The following is a 13,769-nucleotide window of genomic DNA, read 5'->3' on the forward strand; positions in this document are numbered from 1 at the left end:
TGGTGATCGTAAAAGGTGTCTTAAGGAAAGAGAGACTATTTCAGAATTTCCCAGAATTCTGAAATGATCACTATTCAGATTTTGCTTCCACAAAATGTAGGTAGGCATTAAAAAAAATCTATATTCAGTTCTGTAAAGTAAATGACGTGAAACTACATTTTATTAAACTAATATTATAAATCAGAAAATATGTGAGATAAATTATTCCTCTATCTTGCAAAGTAGGTAGGTATTAAACTTTTTTCATTGAAATTTGATGCACGGACATAATATAACCTGGTTTTTGTGATTATTCCGACATCCTCACGAGTGTGAATCCCATGGTACAGTTATATTTTATTGTTTTGATAAAAACAAATAAATTTTATGAAGCTTTTCCTGGTTATTTGAGATGTTTGTATTGTTGCCTCCAGATCAGAGAACCTCCCTTAGGAAAATGTTCAGCGTCGTTTTACACGTATAGTCAACATCAAATTTATGGAAAATTCGCCCCTATTATCGTTTCATAGAGGACTAAATATTACTAGTAACTAGATATTCGACTGTAGTCGACTGTACTGTGAGAAATAAAGGACGTGTAAACTTATTCGGTTTTATCTTACTAATATTATAAATGCAAAAGTTAGTGAGGATGTATGTGTGTATGTTTGTTACTCTTTCTTGCAAAATCTGGACAGATTGTTATGAAATTTGGTACACAGGTAACACATATATGGTACTTTTTATCCCGAAATTTCCACGGGAGCGAATCCCCTTGGCGCAGCTAGTATTACATATATATTAGATACAGAAAGTTACTTTCAAAGTATCTCTAGTGACGCTTTATACTTCTAAAAATGAAAAAAGAAATGTCTACGCCGCACACCGCGTATCATATCCAAAAATAGCTCAGCATTGTTGGTGCATGTGCAACGGTTTGTTTTATTTAATTTCACTGCTCGTCTCGTCTTATTTTCGTTTTATTGGCTTCATCAGTTAATCTCCATGTGAGATCTCACGAGTGACGTAGCTTGTAACCATAGGCCCCGGTGCAAGAAACGGGCCTCACCTTACTAAGCTGTTTAATTTGATCTTAGGGATAAGTTTGTGAAAATAGTGCATAGTCTGATGCAAAAAAGATGAGGCCTCACCCAATTAAGCGGTTTGAATATAAGAAATGAGAACAAAATAAATGTTCGGTAATAAGAATCCGAAGGCCCCTTGAGTTTGGCGGGCCGCGTCTAGCCCTCGGGCATCTACGCCACTGTCTTCCGAACTAATGTCTGCTCACTCCTTTTATTGTGGTCTTCAGATCATACCAGATGTGTTTAACGCTTTACAAAATTACTTTTTAAGAGCGTTGTTTTATTTGTGGTTTTGTAGTTCCGTTAAATTTATTATCTAGGATGCCATCAAAATATATTTTCGTTGTAATAATATGGGTGGTTTGGAAGTAAAAGTTGAGTGTGTATTATTTTAATGTTATATCAGCGTTGATAGCTTTATTAACGGATATGGTTTAAGTAGGCTCGTAAATTATCCAAAAGTAACAAACAAACCTACTTCAATTCAGGTTCAGTTTTACGAGGAAAAAATAAATACTTTAGTTTTAATTTAATTTAATATTTATAGTAATTCGACTAGAGAACTTGAAATAGTAAACTTCATTCAGTGGTAAGATAAGAGTTGTAAAGATATACCTAAATTAGGATTTATAATATATGAAGTTTTCGAAACTTTCACGCTTTGAACACATACGTGTGCACCGATCCTAATGTAACCGCAAATACTCCAGTCTGGCCGCGACCACGGCGACTGCAGGTTTGTTGAAACGTCAGCAACATTAAATAAAAAGGTTCGTGCTAAGTCCCGTTAATATAATATATGTAATTATAATATACTTAGTATTATTTATTATAAAGAGGTAAGCGTTTGTGAGTTTGTATGTTTAAGGCGGGTAATCTTCGAAACTACCGAACCAATTTTAAAAATTATTTCACCATTAGAAAGGCTTTTTTTATATGCTTAGAAGTAGCTTACATTAAATTAACACCCAGTACTTTCTCAGTTCTTCCCAAACAGTCAGGCGCAAACTAGTTACCTAGTTGAGTTTGCGACTTTATGGTGACTAATATTTTCTCATATTGTAAGAAGATCTAAGCACATATTACAATCAATCGTACCGCGTTCCTATGACAGACCTGACGGTAGTAAATTGCATACGTGACTAAAAGGTTTTATGGAAAAAGGTTAGGATGCCATCTCATAAGGATTTCGCTATAAAATGACTCGTACAATTTGAAAATTATAGATCATGAATATTATTAAAATATATATAATTTGATCAATCTGTTCCCAGCAGATGGTTTTTTCTAGGAAGTCTTAACAGAAAATGATTAGATTTTGTGTTGAAAAGCTTCAAAAGAAAAGAAAAGATAGATAGATATAGGAGAGTTCTTTGTCCAGCTGTGGGATGAAATAGGTTCATTTAAAATTAACATGAGGTTGTCAACAGGTACCTACCTATTCATAGAAAAATAAAAACGTTGGTTTATTTTCTATTTTGCTTGTAATTTAGCGAGCGATTAATAAGCGAAAAAGTAACAAAAATATTCAATTTTTAGAACATGATTCCCTTTCTATTTTCTTTCTATTTTTCCATGAAATCTCGAAGAAAACACATTCTTTCTGTGTCAAAGAATCTTTGCACCTCGGAGTGAGAGCCTAACATAGAATGGTCTGGTGCACTTTACATAGATTGCGTTACGTACTCGTACACAATATAGTGGAAAACATGTTTTTGTTCGACACTGAGGAAAATTTCTATTATTCAAAGTAGTTTTATACATTCAGAGGAATCTACATAGTATTACCCAAGGTATACTGACTTATTTTCTCAAACTATCGGTAAAATATACGAAAATCTATTTAAAAAAATAAAATATACATAAAATAATTTTGTTAAAGTACAATAGGTGGACTTAATTGTAAAAGCGTTATCTAACAATCACCGAAAACGAAGAATAGCTGTTAAGTTACAAAGAATAACGCTTTAACAGAAACTAAAAAGAGTTTTAATTCATAAAGATGTTTGTAACATTATGTTGTTTAGAACTAAAGCTGTATAACGTTTGAACATCCTATAAGAGGTAATTTACATAAGTCTTATCCCACTGTTTACAAGTTTCAACCCTTGCATAATTTAACTTAGCTATTAACACCCATAACTTGGTGGCATAATCCGTTCAGGGATTGACCAAACTAGTTTGAACTTAAACCGAAAAGTCAACTATTTTTTTATTATATAGCTTAAGAGTTACTATTTATTTTCATTAGTGTTAGGTATTCATCATTCGCACCACCTAGGTGCGCTTAAAAATGGGATGGGTGCACAACAAATAAACGTGATTGAACATTTATCGAAGTGGCATGGACAAATTCTCAACCAATCAACGCCCAATCTACCACTTTGTATGTGATGACAAAGTGGTTGATTGGGCGTTGTAAAACTGGACACGTGGTGAGGGACAAAAGATATTTATCTTTCTTGTATGTGTGACAAGACGATATCTATTAGTTTTCACCTCAAATCTCAAATTACAATTTACGATATCCTTCAAACAACCTCAGTAACAGCTTCGCATCACCGAATTTGTATCTCCAGTAAACAAAAAACGCGGGAATTGAATGAGGACCGTAATAAAATCTTATTATCCCGCCAAAACACGAGATTTTGCGATGCTTTCTACGAATTCCTATGTAATATTTGAAGAAAATTCAATGGTGATGAGTTAACTGGTCCTTTACGATCATTTTTATTAATAAAATGAAAACATCATAAGATGAAAATTCTTTTGTAACAGTAATTCCAATAGCTACTTATCAATGACTTAATATTGTCATGTCACTTTTGATGTTTTTTGCTGTTCTGTTAATAGCCTTTTTAATTCTTTTTTGCTTTGTTTTTTGCATTCTTTCTTATTTGCTTGATTTTCTCTATTTGTTTCGTTTTTATTTGTAATAACTTAAATTTTTAAGAAACTCCCGACTCTGAAGTTGTTTGCATCGTCTCTTCAGCTAGAAGTCTAGACGGTTTCCAAAAAGCTAAACACATTCTACAAACATAGCTAAGAACACTCTCGATTAAATTATCTTTCAAACAAAACAAACTAGATCAAAATCGGTTTAACTGTTTGGCTGCTACGATGCCACGGACAGACAGATACACAGTTACACACGTTAAGCTTATAACTCCTTCTGTCATCGGGGGAAATTAGTGACGAACTTGTCTCATGTAGTTAGTTCATTATTTTTAATCACACTTTTTTTTATAAATTTGAGTGCGTTTTGTGTTTTGAGACCTCCACTTAGCCTGATGGGAAGCTCGGGTGAGGTCTAGGACATTACATAATATGCAAGCTCAAAAAATGCCTATCACTCTTGCCTTGAACTTCCTAGATTACAGGAAATATCATAAATGTTGGCTATCTACTTAAGTTTGGTTCTAACATGATGAATTACAATATAAACTACTAAAGACTACTCACCGATCTATTTTCGAATCGATTTGGGTGTATGTAAACCATAACTTACTTTTATGATATACAATACAGACGTGATGTTTTGTTAGTAAGAATATTTTTAACATGGTATTCCAACGCTGGTGAACTAAAAATAAAAATGTATTTTGGAAGGTCCTTATTAGATGTACTCGTAAGTAATTATAACAAACAACCAATTTGGTCACAGTTATGCCAAATGCCAATAAATTTGCATTGAAGGATGGTTTACGATTGGATTATGAATATTGGTCGAAGTCAAAGAAATAATTCAGAAATTACTCGTAAAAGATCTATTGGGTATGTACATGCACTTAATTTAAACCTAATATTTCACAAATCTTAAAACTACAAGCTTTCAGAACGACCACTGTTAAGAAAAAATACTGAAAGAAATTCATTTGACAGAATTGATACTACTGATGCCAGAAAGGTATTATGTATTTTAAATACTTTTCTTAGTTATATAATTTTAGTGGACCAATTGTCTGTATTAGAGCAAAAGCGAGTAAAAAGCATTTAGCGACTTTTGATATTACGAGTATATGTATTTCATCAATCGTATTTGTGTCATCAGAAGTTTTTAAATTTTGAGAGAAGAAATGTCCCGTTCTATTTTAATGTCAGGCCAAATACTACTTATTTAAGTCTTAGAGAACTTAAAAAAATTGAAATTAATGTGTCAACTTCACGATTTTATCACGTCCGTAATGCGGCGTATTTCTAGAGGCTCATTCAAATGTAAATGGGATAAGTAAAGTAAACAGCTTTGTTATTGTCTTACGTGATTTTGAAGATACATCAGCATTCTTGGCTTTTGTATTTTTTTGTTCTTTAATTGATTTGCCACTGCCAGGCAATGGTCGGTCCTTGGCAAAGTCTGGTGGGCAAAATTAGCCATGTTTTAGTGAAAAAAAAGTTATATAGGCAGTCTATTGTGTGTTGTGTCGCTTAAATGCCTTTGTTCTCATTTTGGCTTCTTAAGAGAAGTATAATGGTTTTTTTTACACTTTATGTCCATGTTCTAAACAATAATATTTAGCCCCATAATGAGATATTTGATCTGGAGTCCGATTATCACGTAATCGAAGTTCGTAATCAATTTTTTCCGCAGCTTTAACACAGCTGCACTCAAGAAAATCACCGCGATTTCACTGTGATTTTCTTTGTGATTGGAAAAAAATTATGACATTTATGGTCTTCGATGGCGTCAAAATCAGGCCCATGGATGGTTGGATACAAGCATCAAAGGAGAGCTAGCGAAGTGGTTAGAGGAACCAGTTGTATAACAAAGGGTTGAAACATCATTATTCCTGACTACTACCGTGAACATACCGGTGTAGTGTGTAAAATATAGCTTTATCCCTGTGAGCAGGATGAACCGATTCATTCTAAATGAGTGCGACAGAGACAGATGTTTTATTTTCATAATATTTGTTATCTATCGCAGGGATCCCAACTATTCGATGTGGGCATCACTTCAACTTGCAATAAGTTACAAAAGTTAGTGATATTAGACATGTTGTTTGTTACAAAGGGTATATAAATAAAGATATGGTTTCACCAGTCAAATCAATATTAATTTCGTACACATTCATACTGATGGGAAACTACAGACAATAAATCGCTTAATCCATCAACTGAGCCGGCTCGGGAATCGTTCTGAGAACCATTTGTATTCAAATGATGTAAATAATACGAACACAATTTTTCGTATGTTTCGTGCGGACGTGGATGATACGTTTTTAATTAAAGTTACTCGATTACGAAAATAATAAATACCAACTTTTTCTGGTGGAAATGTCGTACAAGTATGAAAAGAAAAGTATTAACATCTGATAGCCAACAACAGCATTCTCAATGAGGGCAGGCACTTCAGGCAGGCAGCCGGACGTAAAATCAAAGCCAAATTATATGTTTTTTGGGTTTATTTTCATAATAATTTCGAGCTTCCGCGCGGTTCCACACGATCGCGGAACAATTCGCCAAATTTTGGGGGATTTAACATACATTGCTGATTTTTCGTTGTGGTAAATAAAATCTCTCGTGCAAACTACGCAATATTTAGTAGTTTGAATAGATCTCGGTTTACTTATAATTCTTTACCTACTTTACGTTACGAATCGGTCCAAAAGCGCCGGTCAAACAATTTGTTTACTTAACTATTGTGTGATTGTGTCTCGAGTCTCCGCGACCGACGAGTTAAATTTTATGCCTTTCTATTCGTAAAAATATTTAAACCTATTTTAATCAAAGAGTTATATTATACTTACTCATTTCTATGGTAAGGTAAACACATTTTGTTAAGCATTATAAAATGAGATAGGGATAAAACCTGGTCTTTGCAACACCAGGGATGAGGGTAAATAATACGAAAAAATATAAGTTTCACAGGGGTTAACTCTGCAAATTATATACACGTGCCGATATCTAATCTCGCTGGCGAATTCCTTTTTAAGCTATTCCAATATTTCCCAACATTGTTTGGCATTTCAAGTTCCCTCGATTCCAGCGTGGAGAAATTTAAATTGAATTTAAATATTTCTTACAAAATACTGAAATGAAACGAGAAATTGATCTATGATTTTCTTCTTATAATAGTCAAATTGGCTACTTTTCAACTATTCACATCAGAGACTTTTTTCTAATATCAAAAACAAAATAAATATATGGAGCATGGATTTTGTAAGTACTTCGTACGGAGTACCTACTAATTCCATGATATGGTTTGTATGACAGGCATGATTACGACGTCACGCCACACGTCGGAAACAAAATGCATTCCTTATATATTTTAATGAGAATAAAAAGTTGTTAATTACGTCATTATTAAAACTTATCAATGAAAGTGACTTTTAATTATTGTATTCAGTTATTTAAATACCTTTATATTAAACCAGTCAAGTAGCCAATTGCCACTTTTGTAAGTTCCACGCTATTCACTACACCATTTTTAAATCACGAATTGACTATATTATGACTAATCTGCGAAGATTAATATCATATTTCGTACGATGATTTAAGAACTTCTGAAGAATCGTACTTACACATTTTTTAGTAATTATACAGGGATTTAATGATGCTAATTACCATGAACATTAATTTAGGAAATTATGTCATCGACATTGTTAAAACTTCCAAAACACAAACTTCATTGTCTTCTCGAAATTTTCACAGAAACAAAGTCGGGGGATAAACCAGTATTTTTAAACAGAAATCCCAAAACTGTTCTGTCCTCACGTTCTCTTAGTAGAAAAAGAAATCTAAAGTCCGTGTTTTAGATATTTTTTCTAATAAATTTAAATAAAAAAATCCCGTCACATAGGTAATTGTAAAATCGCACGTAAGTCGTAAGTACGTACTATTCGCTTTAATGTGATTTTGATCGAGTAAGAATAGCCGCGCCGCGCGTGATGTTTTGGGAAATATCCTGTAAATCATTGGATACCGACCGAAACAACGGTGGAATTACTTCAGCTAATTCTAGCCCCAACTGGCTGGGAAACAACGTGATTCTGATTCGTCAAAGTGGATAGCGACCAGGAGTGTCAGGTCACATTGATAGATAGATAGATAAACTCTTTATTGCACCATTCACAAAGGAGTACAGTTACAACAAGATATTCAAACATAATGAGTGCAAAGGCGGACTTATCGCTAATGCAATTTCTTCCAGCCAACCTTTGGATGGAAAGAGACACAAGTAAACTAAGAGGGTGCAGTAAACTTAACAGTATTAAATAATTAGACAAAAAAAATATATGAAAATAAAAAGATATAGAAGAAATATATAAACATACAGACAAGCGTAAAGGTTGTTGTTATAGAACAATAAATAGGACGGAAATGAATGATGGTTACTTATAGAATGGATACCCTCGTAGTACCGCACTGTGAGCGAAAGAGTACTTGGTGACGTAGTTTTTCAATGCCAAGAGCTGATATGATGCAGATATGACGCAGATATGATGCGGATAACCAAAAAATATAATCTGGTACTCTTCCGTGGGAAACGTGGTTATTACCCGCCAATCAACAATGGCGATGTGGGTCACAGCTACAACCCTTCTTTTTTATCCGCTAGCATAGATACCAATATCCAAAAACGTGTCCAATACGATCAGTTGGTCACTAATTACTGTTGGAAAATCATTTATTTATTTTAAATATTTCCTTTTTCAACTGTAGAAGAAAATAACTTGATCTGAAAAGAAAGTTGTTTGTTGTTTATTACAGTGGGTGTAACAAAACTGCTGCCGAGATAAAGTCAGCGACCCCTCGTCAAGGGTCCCAACGTGTCAGCAGCAGGAGCAATTCTCTATCGATGCAAAATCAGAAGTTTCGCAGACTTTGTCAGATTTACCCACACAAGGCCCACGTCAACAACCTTGTTTGCGGGATGAATTAAAACTTTGGTCGTACTCGAGTTTAGCATATAGATAAAGGAACAATATTACTGATTTGTACCAGAATTACATTTTAAATATCAAATCTAGGTAGGTAGGTAGGTTTATTTCGAATTCAAACAAATACGGAAAATTGTCCAAAATTGTCCATTGTTGTAGTTACTTTACCAGTACGTTATTTCAGACAATACAGAAGACCAACACAATACACCCAGAACCACAAACAAATATTTGTGATCTTGTATCTTTTTGTACAATAAAGTTATTACATACAAATCCAATCCATAAATTATAATATACTTACGTAGAAAATTACATATCGCACTAATTTATATATTTATACATACACATATAAATAACTAGCGGCCCGTCCCGGTCTCGCTTGGGTAAAACCATAATGAATTTTACATCAAAACCTTTATCAGGAATCACTCTATACATTTAAAAAAACCTGCAATAAAATCCATTGCGTAATTTTAAAAGATCTAAGCGTAAATAGGGACAGGCAGACAGCGGGAAGCGATTTTGTTTTACTATGTTTTGATTCAGACAATATAATTAAGTAAAGTGCCGAACTATTACTCAATATCAACATTAATTCAATGTTTAAATTACTTTGGTACCATAGAACTTGATTATTCTCATTGCGATAAATGGTTCGGGTTGGCAATCGATGAATTAATGGCTAATTGAATAATTTCCATTCATAGTCGGTATTTCTGATACAATTGAACGTTAACTCATCCATAAATTTTGATCCGATAAATCGGAATCTACGAGTATCTATAACCAAATGATATTTGGTATACTCGTATCTATGGTATCGTCTTGTTCTGAGAATTAAGATCAATGTTTCGTAATAACATTATAGTGAGGATGGATGGATGAAGTCTTTATTTTTACTGAGCTACTGAACACATCTATCAACGTTACAGACATTAAAGTTTAAGTAAGTTTTATTTTGTAGATTAAAAATATGTCCATGCAAACCAACGCATGCTCCTATCCTAATATAATTAAGAAAAGTATTTTAAAACTTATGCTAATCAATGTTTAATAAATTCACTGGTTGTAATAAATCATTCGTCTCTTGAGATAAGCTGTCCCAGACAGTTTTTCTGGTCAAATAAAGCGAGTAACCGTAATGGGTCCGTGATGTCTCATTTTTCAGTCGGACATTCCGACCCTCATCTACATAACTCAGAACGAATTCGTGAAATCTTTTTATTCCCTGAAGAGTTACTTTGCAGCTTTATGTAGGTACTTCATTTAATGGTTGATTAATTTATCAATACAACAAGTATCTGGCTATGGTGCTTACACCGGGTTCTGGAAAATTTAAAAATGCTTGCTTGATGTCATCACGGAGGATCTTGGATCTTAATGTCATCAGGATGCATGCCAATTATTTGACAACTTATAGGATGCTAAAAACCGTGCGAAAAGAGAATAAAAAGATAAATGGCCGAGGGTACGGTGAAATCACTCAGCTAAAAGAGAGAGATTATATGATTATATTTTAAACGCTATTATTAAAGGCAAAAATTGTAAAAAAAAGGCCGCGTAAATCTCATGGTGAGATTATTCGCCATTTCGTGTCAGAGTTTAGTCAACATTTAGCTACCGGATAATCTTGAATGAAATCACGGCGTGTAAACACAGATTTATATACTCGAATCATTGCTACAAATGTTATGAAAACGGATGCCAAGTCTGGCATGGCTTACCGCAGCCGATTGACGTGTGAGTTATGTGACGTGCACTTGCTAAATGTTAAGTGGTTTTACAATAATTTGATGACTCTCCCAGCTCTCTCTCCAGACTCCCACCAGCAAAAATCACCTCAATCCGTTGCTACGTTTTGACGTAGGTACGTAAAATATTCGTATGGAAGTATGGATAATTTGTGGGTGAAATAAATGTTCTCTTAACAAAATTCAAAACTAAACAGGTACGTGAGATAATAATTTCCCAAGTAGCGCCTCCTAAATTAGGAAAGGAATTTGAAATAAATAAAAACTCACATTTAGAATTAAACCTAAACATATATAATTTGTTAAGAATAAGAATAATATATGTTTAGTATTTGTGATAGATAACATAGAGCGGAATTAACAGATTAAGGATTTGTTATTGTAAAAAGAATTCATTTCTACGTCTGACTGGATAATATCACATATCGAAAAGAAATTTACCAACAATACAAGAAATTAATATTACTTTCATGATTTAGATTTCTTTAGTTGCGATTTCTGTGTAAAAAATCTTATTAGTAAATAATATTAGTCTTTAGAGTCTGATTGTAAAACTGCTCACATACCACTATATTCACGGCAATGCTAATGTCAACGCTTCCCGACTCCGGTAGAATTTTAAATGCCGACGTCAGATGTATGATCTATTATTTATTATACCAACTTACGCAAGAACCAACTTTTAATTACATGTTAAATGATACTCCTTTTTGTCCTATCTTTCCGCTTGTTCACATAAAAATAAAAAAATCGTCGAGATTTATAAACAACAGACAAAAAAAGGGAAAAATAAACTTATACGTGGGACGGTAAAGGTATCTTCATGAAAGATAAAACTGGCATACTTAATGTAATATTTTGAATAGAAAAAACCTTTGGTGACCTTTGAAAATTGTTTCAAGTACATAAAGTTGAAACAATTTTTAATGACTTCAAGTAAATGATTAAAGTGGTTCCCTTTAGCAGTTCCGCTCTTCGAGCCACTTACGCGAGAGCTCTCCTAAAATTTATCGAGCGTTCAAAATCTTCCTGGGATTTACTTTTAATTAGCCTATTAGAGGATTAAAGGGCCAATTTGTCTTTAATTAGTATTTATTGTGTCTACTTTTGGATGGAGCTTACTAAAATGTTTAATTAAATTACAGTCACCTATATTTAAATTATGGGAAATTTTGCAGAGAGTTTAAGAAGTTCCGTCTATATTTTGAGTAAGTATGATGAAATCCCAATGATTAGAGCAGTGTACGTACATGTCATGTGTCATAACTTGACACATGACCTGCATGGATCTCTATGCCGTTGTAATAACCGTGGATTTAGTAAATCCAAGTACTGTACCTACTAATTCCATGGTAATAACAGCCAATTTGCAAAAGTCATTCATAATATTTAAATTAAGAAAAAAAACCTACCTCTTACTAAAAACCTCGGCTCGGATTCGTTAGATTTATAAAATGTTAAAACACGGAAACAGCATAAAGATAACAGAATACTAATTATAAAATAAAACATTTAATTAAATTGTATGTTACATTTCAGAATAATTATGATTCTGAAAATTAATTATTTTCATGGTTAATTGCAAAACCTCGTGCAGGATTAAATGCCATTTTGACATAATCTGTTTTTTAATTACAGTTTATTTATTTTATCAAATATAACAATAAGTGAATCGGCCTATTGAAACATAATCTACTCAAAATAGACGGATAATATGTAGAATACAGTAACGTTCATTACGAGGTCGGTAAAACAAACATGCTGGTTGGAAAATAAACGAGAAAGTTACCGTTTTGGCGGGCACGGCTATTTCTAACTTTGGTCTGGTTTCCGCTCCTTCCCGCCACAGTCACAGAAATTTCAGTCTTACTTTATTGTTTCAATCAAAAGAATTGTCTTTGCACACAATTTGTCAAACGCAAAGTTTTCTTAAACGTTACTTAGATTTAAGTTTTGATAAGTTCTCATAGTTTTATGTACAGTCACGTCTTAATTTAAAAACATATTAGACAAACATCGAAAGTAGTCCGAACTCCGAAAACATTTTCAAATCGATGTTATTTACGCGGCGAGCGCAGAAGAGGAGCGAAACACGTCCACCATGCGCGGCAGGCCGTCGCCGACTGAAAGCTGTCGGGCCACTGAAAAGAGCACATGTTACTCAGCCTCCTTTTTATGAAACTCGGGGTCAATCAACTTGAGGGATGGAGTTTGTCCCGCGCCCGGTTTAAAGGGATTCTCCCTACAATTACGGTTCAGTTTAATTATATTGAAGGCAACAAAACATGAAATTAGTCTGCCTCCGAAGACTTCATTAGCTCCTATTATGTCGTAATGAATAAGTTCTGTGTTTGGCTAAAACTCGTTTCGATGACCCAATTCGATATTTTGAAAATCTTTTTGAATAATTGTCATATATTAGGAGAGCGAATATCATTTTTTGAGAAAATATTTAAAACATCATTTAGCTGTTATCCATGGTAGTGTTATGTTTCAGAAATTGTGAATTAATTTGAATTTAAATAAAACTATGTATGGGCAACTAAAAGTAAGTGTTACTGGTGACCTTTCATTTTGTTATTAATATTATAAAATGTCGCTGGGCTGATTTTGGCGAAATTTAGATTGGATATAAGTAATAAGACTCGGAGAAATTTTAGGCTATCAAATTTTAATCAACATAATATGTCGAATTGCCGATTAATATTGACGTTTAGAACATGCGTTATGATGTATTATGTAAGTTTTATATTTAGGTACATTGTTATGTTGTGTAGATAAATAAATAAATGTGCCCGTAACGCTTGCTGCGTAACAACATTATGTAACTATTTAGTCAACATTTGCACTAGATAACGCAGCAGAAAATTCGTATTGATGTATTAGAACTCTTGATAATATTACAAGTTCTTGTGAATGTTTTCGAAATAAACTATATACTTAGGCGAATGTCAATTATAAACTATTACCCTAAACAGAGTAAAACTACTGTCATAACAGATAGTTGATCGGAATAAGTTATTCGAGTCCCGAAGTTTGTCCTAACTGTATCTAATTTGTCAAACTACAAC

General features: G+C 33.4%; 1 protein-coding gene across 2 annotated transcripts in view; it reads right to left on the bottom strand.

The window, feature by feature from the left end:
- The window catches only part of LOC128674232 (uncharacterized protein), a 62,533-nt gene extending 49,721 nt beyond the window's left edge, over nucleotides 1–12,812 (bottom strand). For both annotated transcript variants that reach the window (XM_053752693.2, XM_053752691.2), the window contains exon 1: nucleotides 12,488–12,812. The gene's annotated coding sequence lies outside the window, so the exon portion shown is untranslated. The remainder of the gene's footprint in view (nucleotides 1–12,487) is intronic.
- Nucleotides 12,813–13,769: the final 957 nt, after the last annotated feature.

Source organism: Plodia interpunctella, chromosome 12, assembly GCF_027563975.2.
Source record: "Plodia interpunctella isolate USDA-ARS_2022_Savannah chromosome 12, ilPloInte3.2, whole genome shotgun sequence".
NCBI classification, from domain to species: Eukaryota; Metazoa; Arthropoda; class Insecta; order Lepidoptera; family Pyralidae; genus Plodia; species Plodia interpunctella.